Here is a 14622-nt window from a genome sequence, read left to right as displayed (position 1 = left end):
TAACGCCGTGCAGGGGTGGGGGGGTCTGTAACCCCGGACCCTAAGCTGAACACAGCTCCCTGCGATCTTTCGGAAAATTCTCCCTCCCCAAAACAGGGCTAAGTGGAACGGATAGTCAATGTGAGTTGGAAGTGGTGGTGTTGGCGGTACCAGCAGGTGCCTAGTTAGGGTCACCGTGCTGGAGGAAGGAGGTGACGCGCAAAGCGGGCTGGACAGAGCTCAGGCGTGGCAGACTGCGCGGGGTTCGAATCCCAGCTCGGCGGTTTGTTTGTTTGTTTTTTTATCTTTTTTTTCGGGGGGAGGCGGCGTCTCAATTTCCTTGTCTACGAAATGGGGCAAAGCCGTCCAGGTCAGGGTCTGGGAGAAGGCACCGAACACCTCCCCATCCCGGCACCCTTGGGAGAGGCCGTGCCTGTGCGAGGGTCCTTTCTGGCGGCCAAGGCCAGGTGCCAGTTTCTGCGGGAACTTCGGTTCACGATCTGGTGCCCAGCGCCCACAGCAGTGCCAGGCACGCCTTCGGCGGCTCAGGCGTTCAGGGCAGAGACACCTTGGGCAAACACGCAGGAGACCAGGTGGGAGATTCTGGCGGCCGGGTCATTCTCTCGCAGCCTCAACTTCTTGAGTGAAATGAAGCAAACGGAAAAAACGGGAGGCGCGTCCCCTGGCTGAAGAGCCGGTGTCGCTAAGGTCGTTTGGGTGCGGGTGGGGTCGGGGTTCATGAGCGAGCCGGCGGGACAGGGGTGCCCTCGGGAAAGCAGAGGGTGTAGGAGGCTGTTATTTCTACTGTCATTATTATTTTCGTCAGTACATGCGCTGGGGTAAGGCAAAAACCCTGAGGTGGAGGAGGGTCCCGCCGCGGGTGGGGGTGGGGACGAGTTTGGCACGGTTAAGGCCCCCAGCCCCGCCCGGCGCTGCTGCTTCACCTGAGGGCGGCGGGGTGTGGGGCGGTGAGGAAGGCGAAGGAACAGTCCACCCGGCCCCCGCAGCCCCTAGGAATTTCCAGCAGTGAAAATACCGATTTCGCATTCATTCCTCTGCAAATTTAAAATTGAGCGTCTACTGTCTACCGGCAGTATGGTCGGAGCTGAGGATGCAGCTGCGACAAGCTGTCCTGGACAATATCGATAACAGAATCTGTTGGTGGGGCCCGGCGCGATGGCTCAAAGGTTAAATCCTCATTTTGCAAGCCCGGGGATCCCATATGGGTGCCAGTTCGTGTCCTGGCTGCTCCACTTCCCATCCAGTTCCCATCCAGTTCCCTGATAAAGGACTGGGAAATCAGTGGAGGATAGCCCAATGCCTCGGGGTCCTTTACCTACGTGGGAGACTTGGAAGAAGTTCCTGGCTCCTGGCTTCAGATCCGAGTTGGCTCAGCTCCGGCTTTGGGACCCTCTGAGGAGTGAGTCAGTAGATGGAGAATCCTTTTCTCTGTCTCTCTTCTCTGTAAATCTGATTTGCTTTTCCGATAAAAGTAAGTATTTAAAAAAAACCTTTAGGTGACAGAGCATGGATCTGTCTGTCTGCCAAGTGCCAGGACAGAAGCGGCAGTGGGTTTCTGCAGAGATTTAAGCTTCGGAATGTGCTTTCCAGGGCTGGCGACAGGAGTGTGTCTTTGTGAAAACTCCTGGTGCTGTGGCCCCTTAACACCCTTTCTGAAGCGGTCTGATAGCATCACGCTTGCTTGGGTTTGATGGCTGCAATGTTATGATAAGTGCTACCATGTGTTTCCATATATTATCTCAACTAATCTTCCCCCACGCAACCCATATCGTACCTGATTGTTGTCCTTGCTTTCTGAAGACAACCGGGCTTCGCTGTGACAGGCACTGTGAGCACAGAAGGAATGATCTCATTCTTGTCCTCCAGAAACTCCAGTTCACAGCAAATGCAGCACAAGGAAAGGGGTGCAGAAAGTGTGGGTGCTGTGGGAAACAAGAGGGAGAGACATGTGACTGAGCCTGGGAGGTCTGGCTCAAGGCAGGTTGGCTTCCTGGAGGAAGTGATGGCCAAGCCAAGAGCCCAGTCAAGCAGACAAGGGCAGAGGATGGGTGTAGACAGAGGAGAGGGGCCAGAGGAGAGCATGTTTGGTGGTCTGGGGGCTGGCTGCACAGGGAACCCAAGGAAAGCGTACTGGCCCTTGTACTGGGAGTCAGGCATGGGCTCTGCAAAGAATTTTTATCCTGGAAGAGTTTCAAGCGCTGAGGAACAAATTTGCATTTTGGAGCAATGGCTGTGACCACAATGTGGCAGCAGGATGGATGGTGGTTGCTGGAGGGACTGGTCATTCAGAGAGAGAGAGGAACTGCGATTGTCTGAAACAGGTATGTGACAGTGGGGTGTGGCTCATGAGACACTGAGGAAGATGAATGCCAGTTATGGGACTGGTTGGTTGTGGTCACTAAAGGGCATGGTGGTGGGCAGAAAGAGTTATGACCAGGTTCGGATTTGGGCAATGCATCCCTAACTGATCTGTTCACAAAGGTGGGTCAATTGCATGTATTTTGGGTGAAGGAAGAGTGTGGAGGCAGGGAGAGGTGGCCAAAGTGTCTGTAACTCTTCCCAGTTGCTTAGTAACAGGGACAGGCAGGCAGACCCATAAGTGCAGACACGGGGTGTCACTGCTTGGTGCTGAAGCGCTTGGGATGGATGCATGAGCAGCATGGAAGAGGGGGCACACTGGCTCCCCATCTGGATCCAGGTAGGCTCGACCTCCACTGCTGCAGTGTGCACAGACCCTGCGCTTCCCAACCCTCTGCTCACTTCACTGTCCTAATTTACTGAGCTAGTAGGTGATACAGGGTAGCCATAGTTCTCTCCATCTCCTCCCTTGCCCTGGCTCCACCTTCCACTCACGTAGGACTGGGCCTTTGGCCTGCTTTGGCCCATAGAATATGATCAGCCAGCCAACTATGGGCTAGCGTGGTGCTGGGTGTGTTTGTGGTTTAAGTGTCTCCTTGGGATCGGAAGTGTGGCGCGATGTATCCAGATGAAAACATCCCCTAGCAGTGGGCAGATGTGACTCCATTTGGGTTCCTTGACTAAGTTTTGGGCAGAGCTAAAGGAAGCTATTTGCCATAAACGTGCTTGCTAGCTGATAGGCTTAAATTTGAACTTAAGTTGATTGGATACTTTGTATTGTGTGCCATCTAAGGTAATTGGATGCTTTGGATTGTGCACCAATCAGAAAGTGGTCTGCTGATTGGTTGGTCTGAGAAAAAAGCAAAACGCCTCAGCTGGCTAATCCCTTACTTCCAAGTGCCAGCATCCCATATGAGCATCTTGACTTTTCTGCTTCCCATCCAGCTCCCTGCTTATGGCATGGGAAAGTAGTAGAGGATGGACCAGAGCCTTGGGACCCTGCACCCATGTGGGAGATCTGGAAGAAGCTCATGGCTCCTGGCTTCTACTAGTCCAGCTCTGGTCATTGCAGTCATTTGGGAAGTGAGCCAGCAGAAGGAAGACCTTGCTCTCTGTCTCTCCTTCTCTCTGTAAGTCTACCTTTCCAATAAAAATAAACACATCTTTAAAAAAAGAGAAAAAAAGAGGGCCCGGCGCGGTGGCGCAAGTGGTTGAAGGTCCTCGCCTTGCACGCCCGGGATCCCATATGGGCGCTGGTTCTAATCCCAGCAGCCCCACTTCCCTTCCAGCTCCCTGCCTGTGGCCCGGGAAGGCAGTCGAGGACGGCCCAAAGCTTTGGGAACCTGCACCCGAGTGGGAGACCCAGAAGAGGTTCCTGGCTTCGGATTGGCATAGTATCGCCCCGTTGCGCTCACTTGGGGAGTGAATCATCGGATGGAAGATCTTCCTCTCTGTCTCTCCTCTCTGTATATCCGCCTTTCCAATGAAAAAAATAATAAAAATAAATCTTTTAATAAATAAATAAATAAAAGAGAAAAAAAGAGAAAAAAGTCCTGCTGCTGCATACCAGTGGGAGCTTAAAAACACCTGACTTCAGGGCCCATTGTGGTAGCCTAGTGGCTAAAGTCCTTGCCTTGCATGCACTGGGATCCCATTTGGGCGCCAGTTCTAATCCTGCAGCCCCGCATCCCATCCAGCTCCCTGCTTGTGGTCTGGGAAAGCAGTTGAGGATGGCTCAAAAGCTTGGGACCCTGCACCCACATGGGAGACCCAGAAGAGGCTCTGGGTCCCTGACTTCGGATCAACACTGCTCTGGCCATTTCAGTCAACTGGGGAGTGATTCAATGGATGGAAGATCTTCCTCTCTGTCCTTCTCTCAGTTGTTCCAATAAAAATAATAAATTTAAAAAAACAAAACCAGCCTGACTTCAGCCGTGTGGTACGGTGGCTCCTGGAGTGCAGCAGGAGCTGCCGTTGCCAGGCTTGGCTAATAAAGACAGCTCCTTACATCCTACACTCGTCTGGAATGATTTTGCTCACTGTCCATAACAAAGCTTGGTCCCTAGGGTGACTGTACTGGGTCTTGAAGAGGCCTGGTGAGGAGTCTTTAGCTCAGTTGTGGTGAGATCTCAAAAAGGGGTTGTGGGGTTCCTATTTCTCTCCACTCCCCAACTAGGGATGTAGTTGTGAACATCCAACCGTGAGCTAAATCAACCTTGTTTCTTCATGAACCAATTGCTTCAAGTATTTTATTGTAGCAATGTAAAGATGATGAGTGCAAACTCACTTTTGGACTCTAGATTTGCTCCCAAGTCATCACCAACTCCAAAATGAAAACCATATGGATACCTTGAAGAAGCCCTCCCTGCCCTGGAATCAGCAGGCCTGCAAGCCACAAGTAAACGACATCATGAGCTGTTGAGAGTTGTTGGCAGCGGTCTGGCATCTCAAAGGGAAAGACCGATGTATCCTTTAATATGGAAAGGCTTCACCAACAATAGCTGATGCTCATTGAGGGTTTACAGTCCTAAGTACTTAAATGTATCATATCACTTTATCATCACAGTGACCCAATACACTAGGTACTATCATCATCCCCACTCACAGAGAAGTTGAGTAACTTGCTTAAGATCATATAGCAAATGGTGGCAGAGTTGAGATTTGAATCCAAGCAGACTGCATGGGAAAGAATCCACGGATGTATGAGTACCCTATAGAGATTCTGATGAGGTCATCTATCTGTTGATGACCTCTCCACGGTGGACTGCCCAGGAAAGTAAGAATCCTAGGCCACCACTCTCGGCACACACTCCCGCTGGAATCTTGTTTCTGAGTGAGAAAGTATGTGCTGTGGTTTGCTTTGACTATGGGAGAAGCTGTGGTGTAAGCAGAGGCTTAATATGTGACTATGAGATTTGCCTTGCTCTTACAGGTTGGCCATCACCTGAAGAAGAGTGAAGAGTTCTTTAAATCAGATCAGAATGTCGTTCACCAAGTGAGCCAAGTGTGAAAGATGTGCAGCCTGAGGCAGAACTGCCCCACCCAGATGCAGAGCCAGTGAGGAAGGGAAACACACATTCCTATGAGCTGTCATGGCCATATTTCTTATGTAGAATTATCCCAGCACCTATCCCATCAGGGGTAGGAGTAGGTTAACATTAGGATCTGAGAAAGGAACACAGCTGTGGGGATGGAGAGAAAGAGACAGACTCGGGATATATGCTGGAAGCAAGAGAAGCAGAATGCACGCATGGACTGGAGGCAGGGGATGGGAAGAGAAGCCTGAATGTTTCGCTTGCATAACAGGATAAACGGTGGTCTGCTTTTCACTAAAAAGGAACTCCAAGAGCAAACAGGCCTGGGCTAAAACCAAGACCTTCGGGCTATGAACAGTTAGAGATCCTTGCTTAGTGTCCATGCGTGCATGTCAAGTTGCTGGTTTGATGAAGTCGGAGTCTGGTTCCCAATCTTGTGCTGCAGAAGTTAATGAAACAGGCAAGCAGCCTTGTGATCAGCGGGCCCAGTAATTTCAAATATATTTAAAACGGGAGGGGGAATCGTGCAATGAAAACCTGTGTAACTACCCGCAGTTATTACTAAACATGTGGCCATGTTTCTTTCTTTCTTTTTTTTTTTAAAGATTTATTTTTATTATTTTTTCATTGGAAAGGCGGATATACAGAGAGGAGAGACAGAGAGGAAGATCTTCCGTCCGATGATTCACTCCCCAACTGAGCGCAACGGGCCGATACTATGCCGATCCGAAGCCAGGAGCCTCTTCTGGGTCTCCCACTCGGGTGCAGGTTCCCAAAGCTTTGGGCTGTCCTCAACTGCTTTCCCAGGCCACAGGCAGGGAGCTGGATGGGAAGCGGGGCTGCCGGGATTAGAACCGGTGCCCATATGGGATCCCGGGCGTGCAAGGCGAGGACCTTTAACCACTTGCGCCACCGCGCCGGGCCCCATGGCCATGTTTCTTAACGAGAGTATTTCAAATGCTTGTGAAAAATGGAATTAAAAGGTAGGTTCATTTCTGGTGCATGGAAACTGAAGCCTGGGCCAGCATTGTGGTACAATGGGTTAAATCACAAACAGCAGCACTTGTGTCCCATATGAGAGCCTGGTTTGAGTCCTGGCTGCTCCACTTCCGATCAGCTCCCTTGTCAATGCACCCGGGAAACAGCATAAGCTGGCCCGAGGGTCTGAGCCCTTGCTACCCAGGTGAGAAGCCCACATGGAGATCCAGGCTGGCTTCAGCTGGTTAAGGTCACTTGAGCAGTGAGCCATCCGATGTAATCTCTATCTCTCCCATTCTTTCTGTAACTTTGCCTTTCAAAATAATAAACACTAAAACAAAACTGAAATCCATGCATATTTTTCTCACAACACACATTCTCCGTACTTTTTTTGAGGAACTTTCATATTCATGGATTTCAATTTTTTTTCACACCAAAATAAGACTGTTTCTTAATTCTATTTTACAAATCTTTTTTGAGTAGATAATTTGCTCCATTACATTTTTGTCCCTCCCACCACCAAAGTAATATTTTTACACAAAGCCAGACCCCAGATGCTTTCCACCACAAATACATATCTAAAACACAAGGATTAATGAAGTCACAGCACAGTATCTTTATCACAACTAAGAAATCTATAATAATTCCAGGACCACCAAATGTTCATTGTCTAAATATGCCTACTTCTTGGTACTTTAAATTTTTTTAATCTATTTTTTTCCTTCAAACAACACTTTATTTTTAAATTCTTATTTTTCATGATGCACTTTCATAGGTTCAGGGATTTCCCCTCCAACCTTCCCCATATCTCCCTCCCCCTCCAAGTTTTCCCCTATATTATTACAATAGCATAGACTTCAGCTAAATAGTCAAGTCCATCATTCTGTTATTTAAGTGTTTCATGACATTGTAGGTATAGACAGTTGTAGAACGTCCAGCACCCTATTATCAAGATATGTTTAACAGTTTCATTGGGAGTCCATCTTTTTATATTCAGGAGTAGAGGTGCATACCGCACTATTGGTTTGTCTGAGTTAAGAGCCAAACCAGATCCACACAACGCACTTGGCTGCTACTCTTAATTCTTAAGTGTCTTAAAAAGTTCATTAGTTCATTCCTTCTGTATCTGTTGACAAAACCAGGTCATCTGTCTTGGAGAGCGCCCAACCTCCAGCAATATGCCTGTGTCATTTAATCTCAAAGAGAAGGTACAGAATAAAAATAAATAATATTACATATTTTGTAGGCTGTTTGGCTAACCCAGCTCTGTCTTCACCATCAGATCATGGACCTTCTGCTGTCTCATCTGTGCGTGCTGCTGGACTCCAACCTCACTTTCATCCATGGACTTTGCTCAGAGCTCAAGTTGATGGCTTTGAAATCTTGAATATCAGTTCCAAATTCCTTGCCCAATCCCTAGTTTTATACGCTCGTGATTAAAATAACTTATTAGAAATGTCCGTTTGATTTTTTTATAAGCAACTCCAACTGACAAGATTCTAGAAACCTACCCATCTTTTTTATTCCCCATTTTAATGAGTGGTTTAATCAGTCACCCAAGATGGAATTCAGAAGTCAATCTGAACTTTTTCAATCTGTTTAAATATTTTTTTTTTTGCATCATTCCAAGTTGATCCTGACTTAAATGGTATAGTTGACTTGTGTAGCTTAATAGGATAGATAGTATTGAGATTTATGGGGAAGATCATTGGTAGATGGTGCCACTTGAATTATTATGTCTGTTTTTTAAGTTTTCTTTTGGCATATATTGTAAACTTTGGCTGAAATATGGGCATTTTGCACTGGTTACTATTAAAACTGAGCCTTCAGTGTGAAGATTTATGCTAATCGACAGGGACATTGGATTTTGCTTCATGCTTGCTGTAGTTATAGATGCCAGAGATTTCAAATTCATTTATCCTTAGTTTCATCTTCCCTTTGACTTCAGACTTTGCTAAACTTATTATTCTTTCTCGCTGCAATACAGTCTGTGCTTTGCAGCTGTCTCAGTCAAGATTCATCATTATTACCCTGGAAGCCTTGGCGCTCCGCTGGTCAGGTGTGAGGGAGGAAGTGTCTTCTACAATCCCAGTGAAATGTCTTGGTGGGCTGCGTCTCTGCAGTGGGATTTTCACATGTGTATGTTCTGCTGTTCTTCTTTTAATTGTTATTATTACTTTACATGATACAGTTTTGTAGACATAGCAGTTTCCCCTTCCCACGCCTTTTCTCCCTTTCCCCTAACTAACTTCCCCTGAGTTATTACAATGATACAGTACTCTGTCTCCGCTCTCCCCTTGGGTGACATGGAGGGGCCAGAAGGGGTTTGATAAAAGTGACTGTTGCCAGCCGCATCTGTATGTACTGGCCACATGCTGTACCCAAAATGGCGCCGGCCGGAGAAGCCACACCTTCGTGCGTGGTGGAGAGTCACGCAGCCTTCGCGGTACTGCGCAGGCGCCTAGCACATGCGCAGTGAGCTGCGGTGTGGCCGGCACGTGAACACTGGGGACTGACGAATCCGGTCGCCCAGGACCCTGCGTGATCATGACGCCGACCTATCATCGGCGGAGGCGGGGCCAGTCAGCACATAAGAGCAGACAGCCTGCCGGGGTTGGCCCCCCCCCCTTTCCTCCTCATCTTGGTGCGCGCAATAAATTTTACCACAGAAGACTTCACTCGCGTCTGCGTCTTATTGCGGGGCGATAAGACACGTGGGCGCGACAGTGACACCCTCACCCCAGGACTCAGGGAGAAGAATCTTGGAAAGTCTTTTGTCCTGCCGAGTAGGCCTTTGCTATGGCTATCTCACTGTCTTTCCGCCCTTGCCAGGGCCACAGCGGGATCTCTCCTGGTCCTCACCATAACACCCTGCCTGGACAGCTAGAGGGAATGCGCACATAGGTGTGAGGCCCCTCACCACTGCGCTCTCCAGAAGCTTCTCGCTCTCATAAGGGATCACACTCTACTGCAATCAGTGTTTCTCGCCCTGGGTTAAGAGGCCTTGACTGTGACTTTGAAGCCTCTTGTCTATTAGGTGTGGTACTTTGCCTTGCAACCTCAGTTTTCTAATCAGTCAAAACCAAAAAGCCATTATTTTCTGTTTGTGCAGCTTTTTTCTTGTCATATGCATGAGAGTGAATGTTCTAAGCTTAAGAATTGACATGAGGGCCTGGTGCAATAGCCTAGTGGCTAAATCCTTGCCTTGCATGCGCTGGGATCCTATATGGGTGCCGGTTCATGTCTCACTGCTCCACTTCCCATCCAGCTCCCTGCTTGTGGCCTGGGAAAGCAGTCGAGGACGGCCCAAAGCCTTGGGACCCTGTAACTGCATGGGAGATCCGAAAGAGGAAGTTCCTGGCGCCTGGCTTCGGATTGGCTCAGCTCTGGCCATTGTGGTCACATGGGTAGTGAACCAACAGACAGATCTTTCTCTGTTTTTCTCTGTAAATCTGCCTTTCTAAGAAAAATAAATAAATAGTTGAAATGACAGGTTGATTTGTTTGTTCTATTTCCGTTTTCTGTTGTTGTTTCACAAACAAGAACAACCACACAACATTCATTTATATGCTTCTAAAGTAAAAAATGCAAATAAATTTTATAAAACAAGGTCTGTTCATAAAGATTTCATCTTCCACCCCTGTTCCTGCTACCTTGAATCCTCTTACTCCAGTATTAAATATTTCACCAAAAAAATTTTGGCTATCATCCCACTGTTGTGGGTTTCCAAAGAATGCTCCATATGGTTTTGTTGCTAAAGGGTCTTGGACCAACTTTGAAAAATATTGCTGAGGGGAGATGCCATATCAGAAAATCAATACAATTTACACTTATTTACAAAAACAAAACAAAACAAAAAAACCAGGGCAGTAGAGAGAATGAGATCTTCTGCCCTCTGGTTCACTCCCCAGACAGCCTCAACAACGGGCTGGCTCCAGGTGATTCCAGGAGCCATGAACTTCATCAAGTCTTCCACATGGTGACAGGGACCCAGGGACCCAGGAACCCAAATCATCATCCACTCCTTCCCAGACACATGAGCAGAAAACTGGATTGGAAGTGCAGGAGCCAGGATGGAGGCCAGCACCCCGAGGTCCGCACCTGCCCTGGACAGCGATTTAGGTCCTTAGCAGTGGGTTTGATGGCCACATGTCGCAAGGGAGGCAGAAGTCAAAGCTTAGGACCAACCCAAAACAGAAATACAAAAATACTACTTGTCAGCTGAAACATTTCTGTTGAGGAAGGGAGGGAAGGAGAGAATTACTGGAAAAAGAACCACTTCACTCTGTTCTAGAAACCTAACACAAAAAAGGGCTGAAATCACAGAGTATGCTCATGGAGAACTTGTGTCAAGCTTGGCTAGTTCAGAGGCCCAAGGATGTCGCCACGACGCAGGCGCCTGTGCGCTCAGGCTTTGCTTAGCCTTCCTCACGCCCACAAGGTGGCTGCAGTTGCTAAGGGTCTTTCTCCTACCTTCCTCAAAGACAGGAAGGAGGAAAGAATATGCCTCTGCCTTCTGGTCCTTTTTAACAATTAGAAAATTCCCCCCTAAAGCCTCTTGGGAGATTTTCCTATCTCTCTCATTCATTTTTCTTCCTATAATTACGCTTATATTTTTTTCTAATGTCTTCAGTTACATTAGTTTTCATCTTTTTGTTACTTGTAAATATTAATGTCTTAGGCTGTAATTTTTTTCTCTACGATATTTCAGTCTTATAAACATGAAGCGTTTTTATTATTGTTATTTTTTAAATATTCTGTTTTTGTTCGATTTTGTCTTTGATTAAACATCAGTGGTGTTTTTATTATTGTTATTTTTTAAATATTCTGTTTTTGTTCGATTTTCTCTTTAATTAATTATCAGTGGTGTTTCCTGCCACTTTATGTTGTCTTTAATTTTCAGTTTCCAGTCTGGCTTCTGCTAGGGCATGCGCCCAGCCTTTGCCAGCAGGTGTGGACCCCTGGGCCCAGGGATGCAGGCTTACAAAGGGACTGGGGGATGGCACCTGTGTGGGTGTGCGGAGATCTGGGGACTCGAGTTCAGGCAGGTGGCGTGAGCCTAGAGATTTCCACATGTGCTTGATCCTGGTGGCAGGGGGTGGGGGCAGTGGAGGAGGGTCCCTAGGTTAGCATGCTGGCCTGCTGTACTGGTAGACTGGGTTTGGGGAACTGTGAACGGACTTGACAGAGGGGTAGGATCCTAGGCCTGCACGTGTGCCAGGAGCTTGGGTCCCTGGGGGGCGGGCAGAGTTCCAGGCCAACACGCCACCCCACTGGAAGCCCGGGCTTGGGAAGACCTGGCTAGGGAACCCATGCTCTTCCAGGCACAAGGACGACTGTGGGTTGCTCAGGGAAGGGGGTATAGGGATGTGCGGGAGGAGGACTCCTGAGGGAGTATGTTGCAGGTGAGGAATGACTTCTGGAAGACTTCCACTGACAAGGTCACTGCACTTTCCAGTAAGTGAGGGGGTTTGGAGGGAAGCTGGAGGACCTTTCTGGGTCAGACTGATGCACCTGCCCATGAGGAGACCTGAGCTGGGATAGTTAGCATCGACCACTACTGACCACCACCCACCACTGGTGCGCACTAAGGCTAGGGCTGAAGGGCCTACCAGGAGGGACTAGATCACAATACCCACCAGTGGGTGTTGGAGCATGGGATGGGTAACATTAGGCTGGGCCATGACACTAACCAGCACACCAGAGAACCAGGTCTGGGGGCAGATTCTCAGGGGATATGTAGGCTCACCCATGTGGAACTTCAATATCACGGTTTGCTCAAGAGCTGAGGGTACTGACAGGCCAAGCTAGGCATGACCATGGAACTCCAAGACACTCATGGGTACTGTGGTTGGGAAAAGGCCGGGATGGTCCAGGCTGTAACAACTGCAGACACACCCAAGAATAGTGTGTGGGACAGGTGAGGCTGCAACATCCACCAGCTCACAGAAAGACCAAGACAGAGGGGGCAGACTATGCCAACTAAGGACCTAGCACCCGCTAGCACATGTGAGATCTGAGTCTGGAAGCGAGCCTGATGGGGGAATTTGTGGAACTCCCCCATGGGCTGTAGCTCCCGCTGGTGAGCATGTGATTCAGTCCTGGGTGTTGGTCAGGCTGGGCAAGGCAGCTCCACTTGTTGGCAAGGGTGTGGGTTGGTCCTGGGGTAGGACAGAGGGGAAGGGTGGGAGAGAAGGGAGGGGTGGGAGAGAGGGGAGGACTGGGCAAATCTGGGCCAAACCTTAACACACCAGCATGTGCAGGAGCCAGGATGGAATGCGGGCCATGCTGGGCTAGGCAATCACACCTACCAGTTTACATGAAAGCCACTTTCTCTGGTCTCTCTTCTCTTGGAGCACCCTCCTATTTCTATGACAGGAAACTTCTTGCTCTTAAATAATTCTCATTTGTGTTGTGACTGGAGAACATTGCATGTTGTATGATTCTTACAAAGATACTATCTGCTTGAGTTGAAATTTGCATAGTGTTTAGGCCTTTAATTAACTCATAATTTCATAAACTACATCTACATAGAGAGATGAAGCCTCTGACTTCTATTTCTACCTCCTTCCTTTTCTTATGTTTTTGATATATGAGTTTGGATGGTATTGTATTTAGTGTATGAGCCTTTTAATATTTATATAAGATCCTCATTTCAGTTTATTTTTTAGTCTTAACTACCTTTCTTTGCCACATATGAGGTTTTTTACTTGCCCTAAGTTTTACTGTGACAATATACACTTGGTTTGGCTAAATTGTATCTTGTTATACTGTATTTTTTTAATCCTTTAAAATATATTTTTATAAATTGTATTTTCTCTATGCCAGTCTATGTATGCAGGAGGTTTTTTTTTTAATTGTTTGGAAAAATTTTAGCTTGCCTTTAATCTTTTCAGTGCTTTTGTGTTTAAAAATTATTTTAATGATTTAATGAATTATTTTCTTAAATTAGCAATTATTTATTCTTGACTATATCAAGCACAAAATTTACTGTTTGTTCATGACTTCCCACCTGCTATTCTCAATCTCCCTCTCCTCGACATTTTAATTATTTTATATAATAGCTTGCAGTTCTAGTGTTTCTCCTTATACCCTTGCATACGTTAATACAATTTTGTGCACTTAATTGGCTTTAACATATATTCGTCCTTGGTCTCAGGTAGCTAAAACGTGTCCATGAGTACACTCAGACACCCTATGCCTTCACACCCTCTCTGCAACCGCTGATATTCATTAGCTACTAATTTGTTACTAAGTTGTTCATGATTGGTATTACTTACATAATTTATAAGTGCACAAATTTCATGTAAAATAACTCAGTCCTCATTCTGGTCTTTCCTTCAGCAGTTTCTTTACACATTCTGTAATTGGCTGGCGCCTCCTTCAATGTCTTTAGCTTATGGGGCTATATTTCTTACAGGTGCAAAAAAAATTTTTTTTTCTGTCTTTATAATTGAAAGAAAAATACAACAGGGCATGGCCGCTTTATTTTTCCGAGGAATTGGCGACTGTCACTCAGCTCTCTTTGAGTGTTCTCAAGAGAAGTATGAGGCCAGCTCAACTGCTTCCCATCCCAGGTGATTTGATTTTCAGTGTGACGCCCAGCAAGTCATCTCCCTCTGACGCCCAGCAAGTCTTCTAATTTCAGTGTTGATTTTTCATACCGAATATTCCTGGGATATAAAGGAGTTGTCCATTTGTGGGTTGGAGGATAGTTTTTGTTTGTTTGTTTAGAAAATTACCTTCAACTTCATTTATGAAGCTTTTTTTTTTTTCAGTTGTTTTCTTCTTTGGGGTTGTCAACTTTGCATACGTTAAATCCCCATCTTCTATTCTCTCACTTTTCCACTAATCCTCTTTGGGAATCAACTTCATAATGAAATAATTTAGACAAACTAAAGTGTACATATTTTAAGTGTAAAGGGGTGACTATTGATGAGCTTATAATCTCTACCATATCAAAATGTAATAATGTTTGTTACCATAAAACTCCACTTTGTCTCTTTTGAATTTCTTATGCCCCGTCCACCCCGGCCCCAGTCCCAAGCATCCACTGATCTGTTTCTTATTACCATATGTTAGGTCTCTTTCTGCTTTCATAAGAAACCAACCAGACGGCGGTATTCTTTCGTGCCTGGCTTCTTTTGGTTTCTTATCACTTACATTTGCAGATGTATCATGCTTTTGGTATATCTGGTTCCTTATACAAGTCACAATAACTAAGACATGGAAATAACTCAGATGCCCATGA

This window comes from Ochotona curzoniae, unplaced genomic scaffold (assembly GCF_017591425.1).
Source record: "Ochotona curzoniae isolate NIBS_2020 unplaced genomic scaffold, NIBS_Ocur_1.0 contig_1014, whole genome shotgun sequence".
Classification (NCBI taxonomy): domain Eukaryota; kingdom Metazoa; phylum Chordata; class Mammalia; order Lagomorpha; family Ochotonidae; genus Ochotona; species Ochotona curzoniae.
The sequence above is the reverse complement of the archived record's forward strand: the minus strand, read 5'-3'. Positions refer to the sequence as shown.